Genomic DNA, 16,199 nt, shown 5'->3' with positions numbered 1-16,199 from the left:
CCCTGATTTCACAGCACCTCCTGGCGCTCGTGTGACTCCTCGGCTCTCCTTGGCTCTCTCCGCGGAGAGACTTTTCTTTGAAACGTCTCCACATACAAGACGTCTCGTTTTCTTTGAAACTTTTCTTTGCATTTTCTTTAGTTTTTAGACGATCCCTGAAAACACTTCTCTTCAGAGAAGCCTACCCCACCCACACCTAACTGTATTTTCATTTTCTCCATCAGCTCATCCCCCCACAGTTAATACCTTTTGTTTCAACTTGACCCTCCCTTATAGATTGTAAGCTCTAACGAGCAGGGCCCTCTGATCCCTCCTGTATTGATTTGTATTGTAAGTATATTGTCTGCCCTCATATTGTAAAGCGCTGTGCAAACTGTTGGTGCTATATAAATCCTGAATAATAATAATAATCTATTATATAAATATGAAATTCCTGGGTTTAATTCAATACTGAAAGCAGCATCATTTAGCTCCATTGTGACTGGGTATGCATGTGTGCGTGTGCATGGGGCTTTAAGTTTTGGCGCCTTATTGTGACAAAACTGTCAAATTTGTATGTGTGTTTTTTACTATAGGGTACGCTGGGAAATAAATCCACATTAATGTCATTGTGTTATATTTCGTGTTTTTTTTTTTGTTTTTGTTTTTTTACATACTATTGATACATTAATAAAGCAAATCACATTTCTAGATATGGTATACTGTGGCTGATCCTCCTTATTGCTTTCTTTGGGCATCTCTTTGCCCCACCCCCCCAAATTTTCTTCAGTGATAAGCCAAGTAACCTGTAGCAAAATGACGGTTTACCACCAATCAACTCTGGATTTGCTGGATGTGTAGAGATTTTTAAAAAACTGGGAAGGGGAGTAAAGTATTACATCAAAGTAGACCAGAACCAACATTAAAGCAAGTAAGGGCTTGTATACACAGGTTTTCCTTCACATCAGAACGGTGTCTCTTCTAATAAAAGTCCATAGGAATGCAAAAACAGCTTTATGAAGCTTAGAAAGATATTAAATGTGGGTCAGAAGGAGCTCATCCACAGGTCAAACTCACCCGAGAAGGAAGTCTGATGAAACCCCATGATGGAACAGAACTCCATAAAGAGACAATGCTGCTTCTCCCTATTGATACATCACAGTGCAGTGATTGAGCATTGCCACCCTAGGATAAAATAAGAGACAAGGCCTTAAAAAAAAAGAGAACCAATGAAACAATCACAATTAAGGACTGCAACGCTCCCCTTTAAATCAAACACTAATGCCGCGTACACACAACCGGACTTTTCAAGGAACTAAGTCTGACGGTCTTTCCGATGGACTTTCGGTGGAGTTCCGATGGACTTTCCGAATGAACGGACTTGGCCACACACAATCACACCAAAGTCCGATGGATTTGAACGTGATAACGTACGACCGGACTAGAATAAGGAAGTTCATAGCCAGTAGCCAATAGCTGCCCTAGTGTCGGTTTTTGTCCGTCAGACTAGCATACACACGAACAGATTTCTCGGTCCGGCGGAGTTCTGGTGGAAAAATTAAAAAAATGTTCTATTTCTAAAGTCTGATGGATTTTTGGCAAGCAAAGGTCCGACGGAGCCCACACAAGATCGAATTGTCCGTCACACTCGTTCCGTCGGACCTTTGCTGTCAAAAAGTCTGGTCGTGTGTTCTATTTTAACTGTCCCAATACCCTAATGGGGGGAAATATAAATTCTAGCAAAGGCTGTAGTCACCTGGTCATCACATCTATATGAGCTAGTAGGACATTCCATTTCCAAACTATGGACATTAATATGAATTGGCTCAACCACTCCCTTCTCAATACACACATACACAACTTTCGACTACAGCAGCCTCTACCTTTCCACAAGATTTTGGTGTGTGTCTGTGGGAATTTTTTGCCTTTTTAGTCAAAAGAACATTTGTAAGGTCAGGTATTGATGTTGAATATGAAAACCTGGGTCCATTTTATCCCACAGGTTGTTCAGTGGAGTTGAAGTCATTGTTCTGTATAAGCCACTTAAGTTCCTTCACAGAATTCATTAAAACATGTCTTTATGAAACTTAACTCAACAATCTAGAGAGGTGTTAACACACCTTTGGCCATGTAATGTGCAGTATATACATAACTTCTATATTTTTATTTGCTTTCCTTGGTTTAAACATTGGTAACCTCCTTAGTCTAATTCTTTATTAATAGGAATGGCTCTCACCCTGCTCAAGATCTGGCACACATAGGAGTGCATTTCCCGAGAATTTCCTTTTATCTACAGAAGGTGTTTTAATTAATACTCTGTGGGATGGAGGGGAACAGCTTCAAGGCTGCAGAATGCAATAACTGGAGGCTCTGTTTAAATCATCTTACATCTTTATACAACTTTGTTTATCATTACAAAATGACTGTTGTGACATGTTTGTATTGTAGACCACCATGGTATACTCTGGAAATTCCCTTTGAGTGATTAGACTTCTGTACAGGGAAATCTGATTGGTTGACTTGGGTTTTTTGCACTTCACACATCCCCAGTGCGTTTTCCACTGACTTACAGAATAAGCCTGCAAATGTTGCAAAAGAAAAATATTTTTCCATTTTTGTAATGCCGAGGAACGCAGCCCTGACTGGTTCCAATAAACAATTTCAGGACTCGGAGACAGACACAAAGATTGATTTATAGTGTGCTAGCAGAAAAGAAAATTTTGCTGTCATATGTATTCAGCTGCCCAGAGCTTTGTTTACAATCTCATACTATGGCCAGGACATTCCGGGCCATAGTATGTATATGGATTTGTATATGGATTTCATTATACATGAGGTCTAGAAGAACAGCATAAGCCCCATCATGTTATATGTATTACAGTTTGAATGGGTAGTCTTGACCCAGGAGGAGTAACCTGGAGGGTTTAGGATACTCCTCTGTAAATCATTTTAGTTTTTTTTAGTTTTTAACCACTTGAGCGCCAGAGGGTTTTACTCCCATCATGACCAGGCCATTTTTGCTATTTAGCACTGTGCTACTTTAATTGGTAATTGCACAGTCATGCGACGCTGTATTTATTTATTTTTTCACACAAATAAAGCTTTCTTTTTGGTGGTATTTGATAACCACTAGGTTTTTTATTTATTATAAGAAAAAAAGGTCAAAACTTTTGAAAAAAAAAAAAGACAATATCGTTTACTTTCTGCTAAAAAACAAATCCAATAAAATAAATAAATAACATGTCTTTATAAATTTGGCCAAAATGTATTCTGTTACATATCTATGGGGAAAACAATCCCAATAAATTTATATTGATTGGTTTGCGTGAAAATTATAGTGTCTACAAACAATGTTATATATACTGGAATATTTTATTTTTATTTGTTTTTTTAAGACCCCTTTCATACTGAAGCGCTTTTCAGACGCTTTCACGCTAAAAAAAAACACATGAAAAGCTCACAAAAACTTATTTCCATTAAAATCAATGAATGCTTTCACACTGGGGCAGTGGGCTGGCAGGGCGGTGAAAAAACACCCCTCTCCATTGAAATGAATAGGAAGCTCTTCAAAAGCACCCGAAAAGCTCTTCAAAAGCACTCAAATGTTTTACTTGCAATTTAGAAGCACCTCAGTGTGAAAGGGGCCTTAGGGCCTTTTCACACTGGGGCAGTGCGGGCATCGGCGGTAAAGCTGCGCTATTTTTAGCACCACTTTACCGTCGTTTTAGCGGCGCTATGTGATAGTGTGGCGGAAAATCTGACACTGACACTGGGTGGGAACTGACTAACTCCAACAGTCGTGGGACATTCACAGATTTTTGACAGCTGTCCCAAACAGACCTTGTCCCAGGCTCATATCTTTGCAAAATACTAACCTTCCTCCTAACTGCTCTAACTCATTCTACACTTTTTTCTTACCATGTAAAACCAGATATACTCACCTATGTTCACCGCCTGGGTCCCTCGCTGGTGCTTTTTTCAAGTGCAGGCACCTGTTAATACAGAATTGTTTATGTTCCCTGACAATCTCATTACAGAGATGGCCAGGGGCGGTAAAATCATGTGATTGATTTGCATTTTTACTGTCATCTGACTGCCCACCTACAGGCAGACACACTGCTGTGGCTGCAATGCAAAGCAGCAATTTTAACACCACATGCAGAGTTTAACAGGTGGCACCATTGTCCATGTAAGGGGATAGGGCCATGCCACAACCATGTTATCATAATGACAAATGCCTTTCAGTGATAAAAAATAAACAAACAAAAAAAAAGGCGAGGTTTCAGTATCACCTACTGAATGTCTTAAACCCTTTTTTGGGGGGGTGGCTCTCAGAAGAGCCTTTGTGTCTTATTGGGATGATTCCACAGGGAGAGTCGGATTTTACTTGGTGGTGTTGTACTTGGTGATGGCCTTGGTGCCCTCAAAGACAACATGCTTGGCCAGCTCTCTGGGCAGGAGGAGGCAGACAGCAATGTGGATTTCCAGGTCAGTGATGGTGGAGCGCTTGTTTTAATGAGCCAGGCGGGAAGCTTCTCCAGCGATGCGCTCAAAGATGACATTGACAAAGTACTCATGATGCTTGTAGCCTTGAACGAGATGCCGGTGTCGGGATGGACCTGTTTGAGCACCTTGATGGCCTAACTCTCCTTCCTGCTCTTATTCCACTTCTTGCCATCCTTCTTCTGACTATTGGTCACTGCTTTTTTGGAGCCCTTCTTGGGCATCAGGGTAAACCCTTTTTTTCTTCCACAGTCTGAAAAGCAAGCTTCCACAGATCATTTTTCGGGGGGGGGGGGGGGGGGGGGAAATACTACCACTAGTGTGAAAGGAGCCGGAAAGAAGGGTTGGTATAAAGGCAGGTGAAATTCAGCCTCCCTACACAGTTGGCACTGTTACAACAGCCGCTATGTAGAGAGGATGACGGAGAAGAGGATCTCTTGTTCCCATGAGACCTCCGCAGGTGTCATCAGGAAAGCAGCTGTCTGATTGGACACTGCTGTGCTGGATGCCCATCTTTAGTGAAGGCAATGCTAATAAAAATCACTGTCCCATTGCAGATGGAGCGCATTTACAAAGTGGCTAGGTCAGGGATAGTATTCTGTTGGTGAGGAACAGTGTGCCTAGTGTAGGGAAAGGTTCCGATGGAGGAGGAACAACCTTACGCCTCAGCTGTTACATGGACCTACATTCTTCTGCCTCCCAGGTGCCCTTGTTGCCACACCATCTACCAGTCACCTCCTTCATCAGATGCTTTCAGGTATGGCAAGCATGCTAACGTGTCTTCTAAAATATTGGGATTGTGCACTATGAGTACTTCTGTAAGGTAGTGATGTGCCGGGTTCAGCTGTGATAGTCAGGTCCTGTTGTCTCCTTATTGGAACTTTATGTTAATATATGCATTCCTTGGCCTCCATGTTCATTTACTCCACTTTGGGTACCAAACATCTGGCCCCTCTGACAGGTATGTGTAGGGATGGGGGGTACTGGTTATTAGCATTACATTTCTACATTTTAGTCTTGACAAATTATATATAATGGGCAAACTTTTACCTGATATGTGCAATTTCCAGTTGTTGTAAATATTTTGTATTGAGGATTTAACATGTTTAATCCAATTTTAATTTTAATTGGTCACCAGTTCTTTTTTGCGATTACCATTAGGAAAGTATGTAATGCATAACGACTGGTCAAGCTGCCCTTGCCACTATAGAGGGTAGTTTGTGTGAAGTGATATGGATCTGGATGGCTGCAAGGCAGTGTGGGAGGGAAAATGTTAAACTCTGTAGTGGTCTCTTACTTTCCCTATTATGCTTTATTGACTATTGAGCAGAAGCTTATGATCTCCATTTGTTATGTAAGCAAGCAGTCGATATAGTGATTTTCTGACACAGTAGGTACACCCACCTATTTACTAAAGCAGAAGTAATTTCTTTAGCTTAAAACGTCCACCACCTGAGGGCTCAGAAATATTTAGTTCTCTAATAACAGCTTGAAAAACAACATAGAAAAACTAAAGGGAGAAAACTATATAGCAACAAAATACATAAAAAAGTATAGATATAATCACAAGATTTTATTTACAATTAAAAAGCGTGAGTGCATTAGTACTTCATTTTTTTATAGGTTAGTTAATGTACATTTTTTAAGAATGCACCAATATTTTTTTTACTTTTTTCCTAAATATAGATATATGTTTGTCCCAAGCATGTTCGAATCCCGCATGGTTGAGGAGATATTCACACTGCAAGCAGCTGGCGACCTCACCGGCACATGCCCTCTGAAGAGACAGTATACCTGTGCCGTCCCTTTAGATCTCTGTGGCGCTGCATGCACAGGAGTGACGTCATTGTGGCGTGGCCAGACGGCCAAAGGATGTGAACCCAGAAGGAAGACCGAGTGAAGATGTGGAAGCGCCTGTCAGTGGTTATAGCGCAGCGCTAGTGGGTTTTGTTCTAAGGTAGGTATTTCATAATGTGCTAGTATGCGACACACATATGCTAGTGTGCGACACACAAAAAAAAATGCAGTTTACTACCGCTTTAAGTTCCTGAAGTCTCTCCTGACATATTGTATCTCTCAGACGTGTCATCATTTTTGTATCCCATCTCTGGACTCGTTCTATCTTATCAAAATTTTTTTGTAAGCGAGATCTCCAGAACTGGACACAGTATTCTAAATGAGGTCTCACTAAAGATCTATATAGGACAGGGATATGCAATTAGCGGACCTCCAGCTGTTGAAAACTACAAGTCCCACCATGCCTCTGCCTCTAGATGTCATGCTTGTGGCTGTCAGGGTCTTGCTGTGCCTCATGGGACTTGTAGTTCTGCAACAGCTGGAGGTCCGCTAATTGCATATCCCTGATTTAGGGGAATCAGAACCTCCTGCTTGTTATCCCTCTAGTGATGCATCCTAGAATTCTATTTGCTTTTTGCCTGGCCACACTGTTGTTCATTCTGTAATCATCGTAAAAAAAGGGACTCCAGAATCTTTTTCCCTGTAACACTGTACCTCAAATATTGTACTCTAATAAAGTGGTTGTAAACCCACATGAAAAAAAAAATAAAGACCTGCAGGACAAAGGTATAATGAGCTAGTATGCATAGTAGACTAGTTCATTATGTAATACTCACCTGAGATCGAAGCCCCCCCTGCGGCGTCCATACACAGCACCGGCCGGTGACATTTCTCCCTGGAGTTACTTCCGGCTCTAGCGCTGTAATTGGCCAGAGCCGCGATGATGGCACTGCCGCACATGCGCATGGGAGCCTCCGATAACAGCACACTCACTGAAGCAAACGGCAGTGCGCATGTACCAATGACAATGGCACATGCAGATGCAGGGGATATCTCTTAAACTGTGCAAGTTTAGGACATATCCTGGGTAGTTACGGGTAAGCCTTCTCATAGGCTTACCTGTAGCAAAAAATGGATTGTATGGGTTTACAACCACTTTAAGGGAAATAATTTTCCCTAGGTGCATTATTTTACATTTGGAAACATTGAGCTGATGTTTCCACTGCTTTGGTCAATCTTCCCTCAATGAAAAATTATATTCCATGTTACAGACACCTCCAGTGATATCAACCCTATTGCACACCCTTGTGTCATCAGCAAAAAGACATACTATAACCACCAACCCTTTAATTATACCACTTCTATAGATTAAATAAAACAGGACCTAATACAGAGACTTGTGGTTATCCACTAGTAGAAAACACGAACAAAGAGGGTACACCAACCATACGCATTACCCAAGTAGTGTTTATTTATATGAGAAGAAAATAAATATACTCACAAACGGGTCAATCATAAAAGCATTTCATAGTCCACAATGGACACAAAGCGACCAGGTAACCGGGACCATGTCCAGCAGGACCTTCCAGATACTGACGCATTTCGAGCCCCTCTTCCTCAGAGGTTGGCGCACCAACCTTGGGTAATGTGCAAGGTTGGTGCACCCTCTTTTGATTTTTTCTACAGTGTCTCCATTGGGTGACCCTTGGAGGGCAGCAAGGTGTGTGCATTTACCTGGAGCTTTAGAGATCCTAGTCAACATCCAGCACCATCACATCCCTTTTGAGCACAGGAGAATATGTGTCTGTTATTGGTACACTCCTAGGGACTGTTCTCCAAATGAACCCCATTTACAACCACACTCTGGTATCTATACTTTAGCCAATTGCATATCCACTGAACCACCCGAGAGTTAAGTCTTAGCTTATACAACTTTTGTATTAGATCATTATGGGGAAATGTATCGAATGCTTTGGTGAAATCAAGATAAGATTCATCCACATCACCATCCTGGTCCAAAACATTAGTAGTTTGATCTGATCTGCCTTCAATAAAGCCATGCTTCTTTGGGTCCAGCAAATTGTATTCTTTTAGGTGATAAACGATTTATCTTTTTAGAAGTGATTCTAGTGATTAATTTGGCTACAACAGAGGTTAATCTTACTGGCCTATAATTGTTAGTGTAGAGCTACTCCCAGAAAAGCTGCTGAATTGTTTTATGATTTCTCTGCACACCTCACTCACCCAACACTTATTGACACACCTTGAGGTATTTAAAGAGTTTATTAGGCCTGGCATAGCCTTGAAGAAGAGAGAATTAGCAGCTGTAGTTAATAGGACAATAACATTACTCTGAGAGATATGGTTAAAACCTACAGTATTTAACATAATATATATATATATATATATATATATATATATATACACACAAAAGATGAACTGGTGTGATGTTGGTCTCTTACCAGACCCAGGGAACCATCTTCTGGATCTCTGGCAAAAGTCAAGTTCAAGTCAGACAGGGATAGAAGTTGCTATGATCTCTCCCTTTCAATTCTGATGAGAGTCCCTCTTTGCCTTCCATACAAGTGGGGAGAGTGCTGTCTATTACAGTCTTTGTAATCCAAAGGGGCCCTGGATTATTCCCAAATAAAAGGGAGTTTTATTGAATGGTCTAAGGTTATCAGTGGTGTACCCCAAGGTTCAGTGCTGGGAACCTTACTTTTTAATACCTCTATAAATGATATAGGGTCTGGGATTAAAAGTACCATTTTTGTCTTTGCAGATGACACTAAGCTATGCAGTGGAATAACATCCTTACAGGATGTCTCCAATTTACAAGTCAACCTCAATGCTCTGTCTAATTGGGCAACTAAGTGGCAAATGAGGTTTAATGTTGATAAATGTAAAGTTAAACACTCGGGGGGTAAGAATATGCATGCATCTTACATACTAGGGGGAGTACAACTGGGGGAATCAATGGTGGAGAAGGATCTGGGGGTTTTGGTAGATCATAAGCTCAATAATAACATGCAATGCCAAGCTGCGGTTTCCAAAGCGAGCAAAGTCCTTTCTTGTATTAAGAGAGGTATAGACTCCAGAGAGAGAGAGATATCATTTTGCCCCTGTTCAAATCATTAGTAAGACCTCATCTGGAATATGCAGTTTAATTTTGGGCACCACTTCTCAAAAAGGATAATCAGGGAACTGGAGAAAGTGCAGAGAAGGGCAACCAAACTGATAAGAGGCATGGAGGAGCTCAGCTATGAGGAAAGATTAGATGAACTGAATATATTCCCTCTTGAGAAGAGGAGATTAAGGGGGGATATGATGATCAACATGTACAAATATATAAGTGGTTCATATAGTAAACTTGTTGTTGAGTTATTCACTTTAAGGTCATCACAGAGGACAAGGGGGCACTCTTTACGTATAGAGGAAAAATGATTTCATCTCCAGATACAGAAAGGTTTCTTCACAGTAAGAGCTGTGAAAATGTGGAATGGACACCCTGCAAAGGTGCTTCTGGCAAGCTCAGTAGATTGCCTGGGCTTTTTCCTAAATGTACATAATATAACTGGGTACTGACATTTATAGGCAAAGTTGATTCAGGGAAAATCTTATTCCCTCTCGGGGGATCAAGAAGGATTTTTTCCCCTGCTGTAGAAAATTGGATGATGCTTTACTGGGGTTTTTTGCCTTTCTCTGGATTAACTGTGAGTGAAAGATTGTGTATGGGATTGTAGTCTCCTTTTTTTTTTGGTTGAACTAGATGGACTTGTGTCTTTTTTCAACCTGACTAACTATGTAAATATCTAACTATGAGTTAAGGCAACTCCAGCCGGGCAGAACTATTTTATGGAACCAAGAAAATAGACATGTCAGTGGTCAAGAGGCCTCTCAACACAGTAGGTACTCTACAAACTCTGAAACATTTCCAACTAGGTGTACAAAAGAATCCTGCCTCGCAAACTAGCGCCCAGCAGTAGTAGCCAGTGGTCCTGTCCAACAGAGAAAACCCTGATCTCTAGTGTGGGCTCTCAGGATCCAGGCCCCCTCACATGTAGCATTGCAAAGACTATGATGACAGCAGCAGTCTCTAATCAACACTCTTCTGCTGGGCAGCACAGCATCAGATAACTTCCACAAATTCTGGCCACACACCACTGTTCCCCCTTTACTGCAACCTTGTGGTTCTCTCTCTCGCTCTCTCTCACTCTCTCATTCTCTCTCTCTCTCTCTCTCGCTCTCTCTCACTCTCTCTCATTCTCTCTTTCTCTCATTCTCTCTCTCTCTCATTCTCTCTTTCTCTCATTCTCTCTCTCTCTCATTCTCTCTTTCTCTCATTCTCTCTCTCTCTCTCTCATTCTCTCTCTCTTTCTCTCTCATTCTCTCTCTCTCATTCTCTCTCTCTTTCTCTCTCTCTCTCTCTCTCATTCTCCAGACCCAGCAAAAAGGGCTGCCCCCTGCACTGGAGACACTCCATAGATGAGCATTGCAATGTGGTATCTATAAATATTGCTGCTGCAGTTCTGCATTAATGAATATTCAGTTTAACCCTGTCCACACTGCAGAAGGATAATACAGCAGCAACAAGGACGTAGTTCCACAGCAGTTATAAGCTACAGTCCAGGTTACACCAACTTCTACCATGCTGCCCTTCGTGTTAATAAATACAATATTAGCGGTCTGCCAGTCATGGAAAACTTCTCCTATTAGAAGAGATTCTTTTTAAAGATCAGCCAACAACTGTAGGTAATTAGAAGACTCTGGACAGCCGAACTCCAAAACAAAATCTGTGCCTTTATTCAAAAAATCACAAGAGCACTACAAGTGACATCACAGCAAGAAGCAACAACACTAACGCATTTCACACTACAGAGAGTGTTTATTCATACCTGACAAACATGAGGGCAAACAACAAACAACAAATAAATATGGTATTGCAATTTGACAAGGGGGGGGAGCCATGTAATGATCCAATCAAAAAATGAAAACATCACCTGGTTCCTGGCCCACCTAGTCCACCTGATTCCATTTGACAAGAAACAAAGGCTCTCAGTGTGAATCAAATTAGACAATCAGTGTTTTTGCAAAACCAAGACCTTGATCAACATCCACTGGATGGAGCAAGGTGCATACATATATTCTTATAATTTTAATAAGCTTCATAAAAAAAGCAAAGAAAATGTGTTTGTTATGTGTAAAATAAAATAAAAAGAAAGTAAAATAAAAACAGTGAAACAACATAGTGTATTCTGAAGGTGCAAGTTTAAACATGGGTAGAATGTCCATGAAGGTGTGTAAAATAAGTGCCTAAAAAGATATTAATTAAGTAATGCTACATTAAGTCTAGTGAATATATAAAGTGTATATACCTATATAGACGTGTGTGAACACATGCATATGTATAGTAATAAATAAATAGTATATGAGCCACTTGTGTATGTGCAACAGTGTAAGTATAAACGCATAACAAAATGCGTGTATGAATATAAATGACAATACATGGGCTGAACGTAAAAATGGGGCATCCAAAAAATCTGGTATGCACCATACATGTAAAGACGTCTCCACATACAACGGACGGGCCAGGAACAACACGATGCACGTATATACATACAAATCAAACACCCCATAGTTCAATAGTCAATGTATGCATGACTATCTTATGTAAAAACAAGTATCAAAATATGCAAAGAAAAAATGTACTAAATAAATACATAAATGTAAATAAAAAATGTTTACATAAGAAAAACAAAAAAGATGCTTGTGTAAAGAGTTAAATGAAAGATTGTTGATCAAGCCAATGGCATGTAAAATAAACAAATCCAACACTATCAATGGCATGTTGCCACCGACTAAGATCGGCGCAGTATTTCAATAATCGGGCATATGCCAGCAAAACTTAGCAGTCTGCAAACCGGCATCAAAAAAGTTTTATCGGCCCTTATAGATACAGAGGCTAGATAAGTAAAAACCACCCCAGTTGTATACTGCAGACAAACACGATCGGTGTAATGCAATGGCGATCGGACCGATTCAGTGAAGCTCTAATAAAATGTAACAAAGCTACTACATGATGGTTTGTATGTAGAACCACAGCAATCAATCGAGATCCCATGAAACTCTAAAAATGCATGTGTTGGCGGCCTAGAAACGGTTAATCCTTGTATGTGTAGAAGAGGCAGAATATGTTAAACGATCTCAATGGTGTGCTGCAATCAAGCACAACCAGCATGATATCGAAGCAACCAAATTTATGCTCAATAAGGCTATAACGATGTGATCTTAAAGTCTGTGGGATAGTTAAACCAAAGTTAAAAAAAAAGAAAGAAAAATAAAAGTGTGAATATAAATGAAGTTATAAATTTCCACAGACTGACACGGAGAGACTTTGTACAGAAAAACAGACAAAAATGTCATTTTATACAGACGCATAAAGAAATAGGATCCTCCGGATGTTTGCCATCACTGTGCTAGAGGGTATACAAACCCTGGCACCCCAGATGTTTTGGAACTACTTTTCCCATGATGCTCCTGCACTCTTCAGTGTAGTTGAGCATCATGGGAAATGTAGTTCTAAAGGCCCGTACACACGGTCGGACTTTTTGACAACAAACATGCAAATTAGCTGTTTTGGAGCAACATCCGACTGTGTGTACGCTCCATCGGACAAACTTTTTCTGTTTTCATCGGCCTTTTGTTGGCTCTGCGAACGGACAAACTTTTTGACAACAGAAGTCCGATGGAGCAAAGTCCGACCGTGTGTATGCAAAAGCATCGGACTTTTGTACAAGGTACAAACACGCATGCTCAGAACCATTGCAAACGATCAGACTACAATACAGAAGTTGACCAAAGGTGGCGCTGGAGTCATTGAACGTCCTCTTTTGAAGTGGCGTCCGTACGTTGTGACGTCACCACGTTCGTGTTTGTTGTCAAAAAGTCCGACCGTGTGTATGCAATACAAACTTGTGGACAACACACTTTGTACAAAAGTCCACGGAAAAGTTTGTACAAGTCCGACCGTGTGTATGGGGCTTAAAACATCTGGGGTGCCAAGGTTCGCCATCACTGCTCTAGCATATACATAGACATAATGAACCCTCATAAAAATAAAACCCACGGAATAAAACCAAATACACATGAAGCATGTCTGTTATGGATATTAAGGGGAACCCTGCGTCAAATAAAAAAAAATTGACGTGGGGTTCTCCCTAAAAATCCATACCAGACCCTTTATCCGAGCATGCAACCTGGCAGGCTGCAGGAAAAGAGGGGGGACGAGAGAGCACCCCCCCTCCTGAACCGTACCAGGCCATCAACATTGGGAGGATGCTTTAGGGTCCCCATGTTGATGGGGACAAGGGCCTCATCCCCACAACCCTGGCCATGGGTTGTGAGGGTCTGCAGGCGGAGAGCTTATCAGAATCTGGAAGCCCCCTTTAACAAGGGGAGACGCAGATCCCCGCCCCCCGTTTAAAATGGTAAGGGGGTACAAAAGTACCCCTACCATTTCACAAAGAAAGTGTAAAAAAAGTTAAATAAGACAAGCACACTTTTGAAAAAGTCCTTTATTAAAAATAAAAAAAAATAAAAAAAGATTCCAGCGGTGGTAATCCACTCTTGCTATCCAGCGACGGATGATCATCTCTTTAACGCATATGAACCCTCATAAAAATAAAACCAAATACACATGAAGCATGTAGAAATGTATACAGAAATGTCTGCCAAGTATTAAAGGGGAAGTAAAGGCAATACAAAAAAAAAAAATGCACCCTGCAAGGCAAAGGCATAATGAGCTAGTATGCATAGCATGCTAGCTCATTATGAATAACTTACCTGAGAACGAAGCCCCCCGAAGCGGTCCTCCGTCTTCATCTTCGCTGCTGCCATGTATCCCGGAGTGACTTCCGGGTCTCGCTGCTCCGGCGCTGTGATTCGCTGGAGACGTGATGATGTCACTCCCACGCATGCTCACGGGAGCTGACACGAGTGGCTCACTTTTTGTAAACATCTCCTAAACCGTATAGGCTTAGGAGATATTTCTTGGACCTACAGGTAAGCCTTAATCTAGGCTTACCTATAGGTCAAAGTGGTTTGTAAGGGTTTACAACCACTTTAATGCCGTCTAATCTCCACCAAGGGGACACTGTATAATGAAGAAATAATAAGTATAAAGGTAAGAACATATAATCCTTTGGTAGACATACAAATATACTATAAATCTATCAATGAGACAGCAAAAATACCTTGTAAACCGCCTGGTATCAGAAGTGTAAGAAATCTAAATGAATTCTGATGTGCATACAACTCACTTAGCCCAGGCCGAAAAAAGGTTAGATAACGGCAAAACTCATCAAACCTTCCAATATGAAACCCCCCATAATAAGTGGACCAGCTGAAAAAAGCTAATAATAAATATATCAAATGGCGTGTGCATAAAGGGGGGGGGGGGATCTATTGGGAAAGTATACATGTATACCATAGCAAAATGAAATAACCAATGCTATATGTCAGAAGAAGCAATGATACGATGGATAAAAAATTAGGAGAAAAATTAAATACAGAAAATGGGAACCTGACTTAACGACAACTACTCATAAAAATGGGAGACGTCCCATTCAAAGTTAAGTCTAGTTAAGTCGGAATTCTAGTATTGAGAGAAAAAAATCCAAAAAACTTCACGTCTGCAAAGTATTTAGAACCTGTCACCTCCTCTCTTGGGAGAGACAATTCTCTCAATACCCTGGATGGAAAGGCTAGTGGTGTCCTTGTCATGAATGATGAATCCAATGGCTACATTGGTGGTTTATGCGTCTGTATAAAATGACATTTTTGTCTGTTTATAAGTTGTCAAAATTGTTTATGATCCAGGTTTATATGCATGTTTTTTTTCTGTACAAAGTCTCTCCGTGTCAGTCTGTGGAAATTTATAACTTCATTTATATTCACACTTTTATTTTTCTTTATTTTTTTACTTTGGTTTAACTATCCCACAGACGTTAAGATCACATCGTTATAGCCTTATTGAGCACAATTGGTTGCTTCGATATCATGCTGGTTGTGCTTGATTGCAGCACACCATTGAGATCGTTTAACATATTCTGCTTCTTCTACACATACAAGGATTAACCGTTTCTAGGCCGCCAACACATGCATTTTTAGAGTTTCATGGAATCTCGATTGATTGATGCGGTTCTACATACAAACCATCATGTAGTAGCTTTGTTACATTTTATTAGAGCTTCACTGAATCGGTCCGATCGCCATGGCATTACACCGATCGTGTTTGTCTGCAGTATACAACTGGGGTGGTTTTTACTTATCCAGCCTCTGCATCTATAAGGGCAGATAAAACTTTTTGATGCCGGTTTGCAGACTGCTAGGTTTTGCTGGCATATCCCCGATTATTGAAATACTGCGCCGATCTTAGTCGGTGGCAACATGCCATTGATAGTGTTGGATTCATTTAGTTTCCATGCCATTGGCTTGATCAACCATCTTTCATTTAACTCTTTACACAAGCATCTTTTTTGCTTTTCTTATGTAAACATTTTTTATTTACATTTATGTATTTATTTAGTACATTTTTTCTTTGCATATTTTGATACTTGTTTTTACATAAGATAGTCATGCATACATTGACTATTGAACTATGGGGTGTTTGATTTGTATGTATATACGTGCATCGTGTTGTTCCTGGCCCGTCCGTTGTATGTGGAGACGTCTTTACATGTATGGTGCATACCAGATTTTTTGGATGACCCATTTTTACGTTCAGCCCATGTATTGTCATTTATATTCATACACGCATTTTGTTATGCGTTTATACTTACACTGTTGCACATACACAAGTGCCTCATATACTATTTATTTATTACTATACATATGCATGTGTTCACACACGTCTATATAGG

This window comes from Lithobates pipiens, unplaced genomic scaffold (assembly GCF_037356315.1).
Source record: "Lithobates pipiens isolate NorthernLeopardFrog02 unplaced genomic scaffold, aLitPip1_a1.2 Scaffold_10, whole genome shotgun sequence".
Taxonomy (NCBI): Eukaryota; Metazoa; Chordata; class Amphibia; order Anura; family Ranidae; genus Lithobates; species Lithobates pipiens.
Note: the sequence above shows the minus strand (reverse complement) of the source record.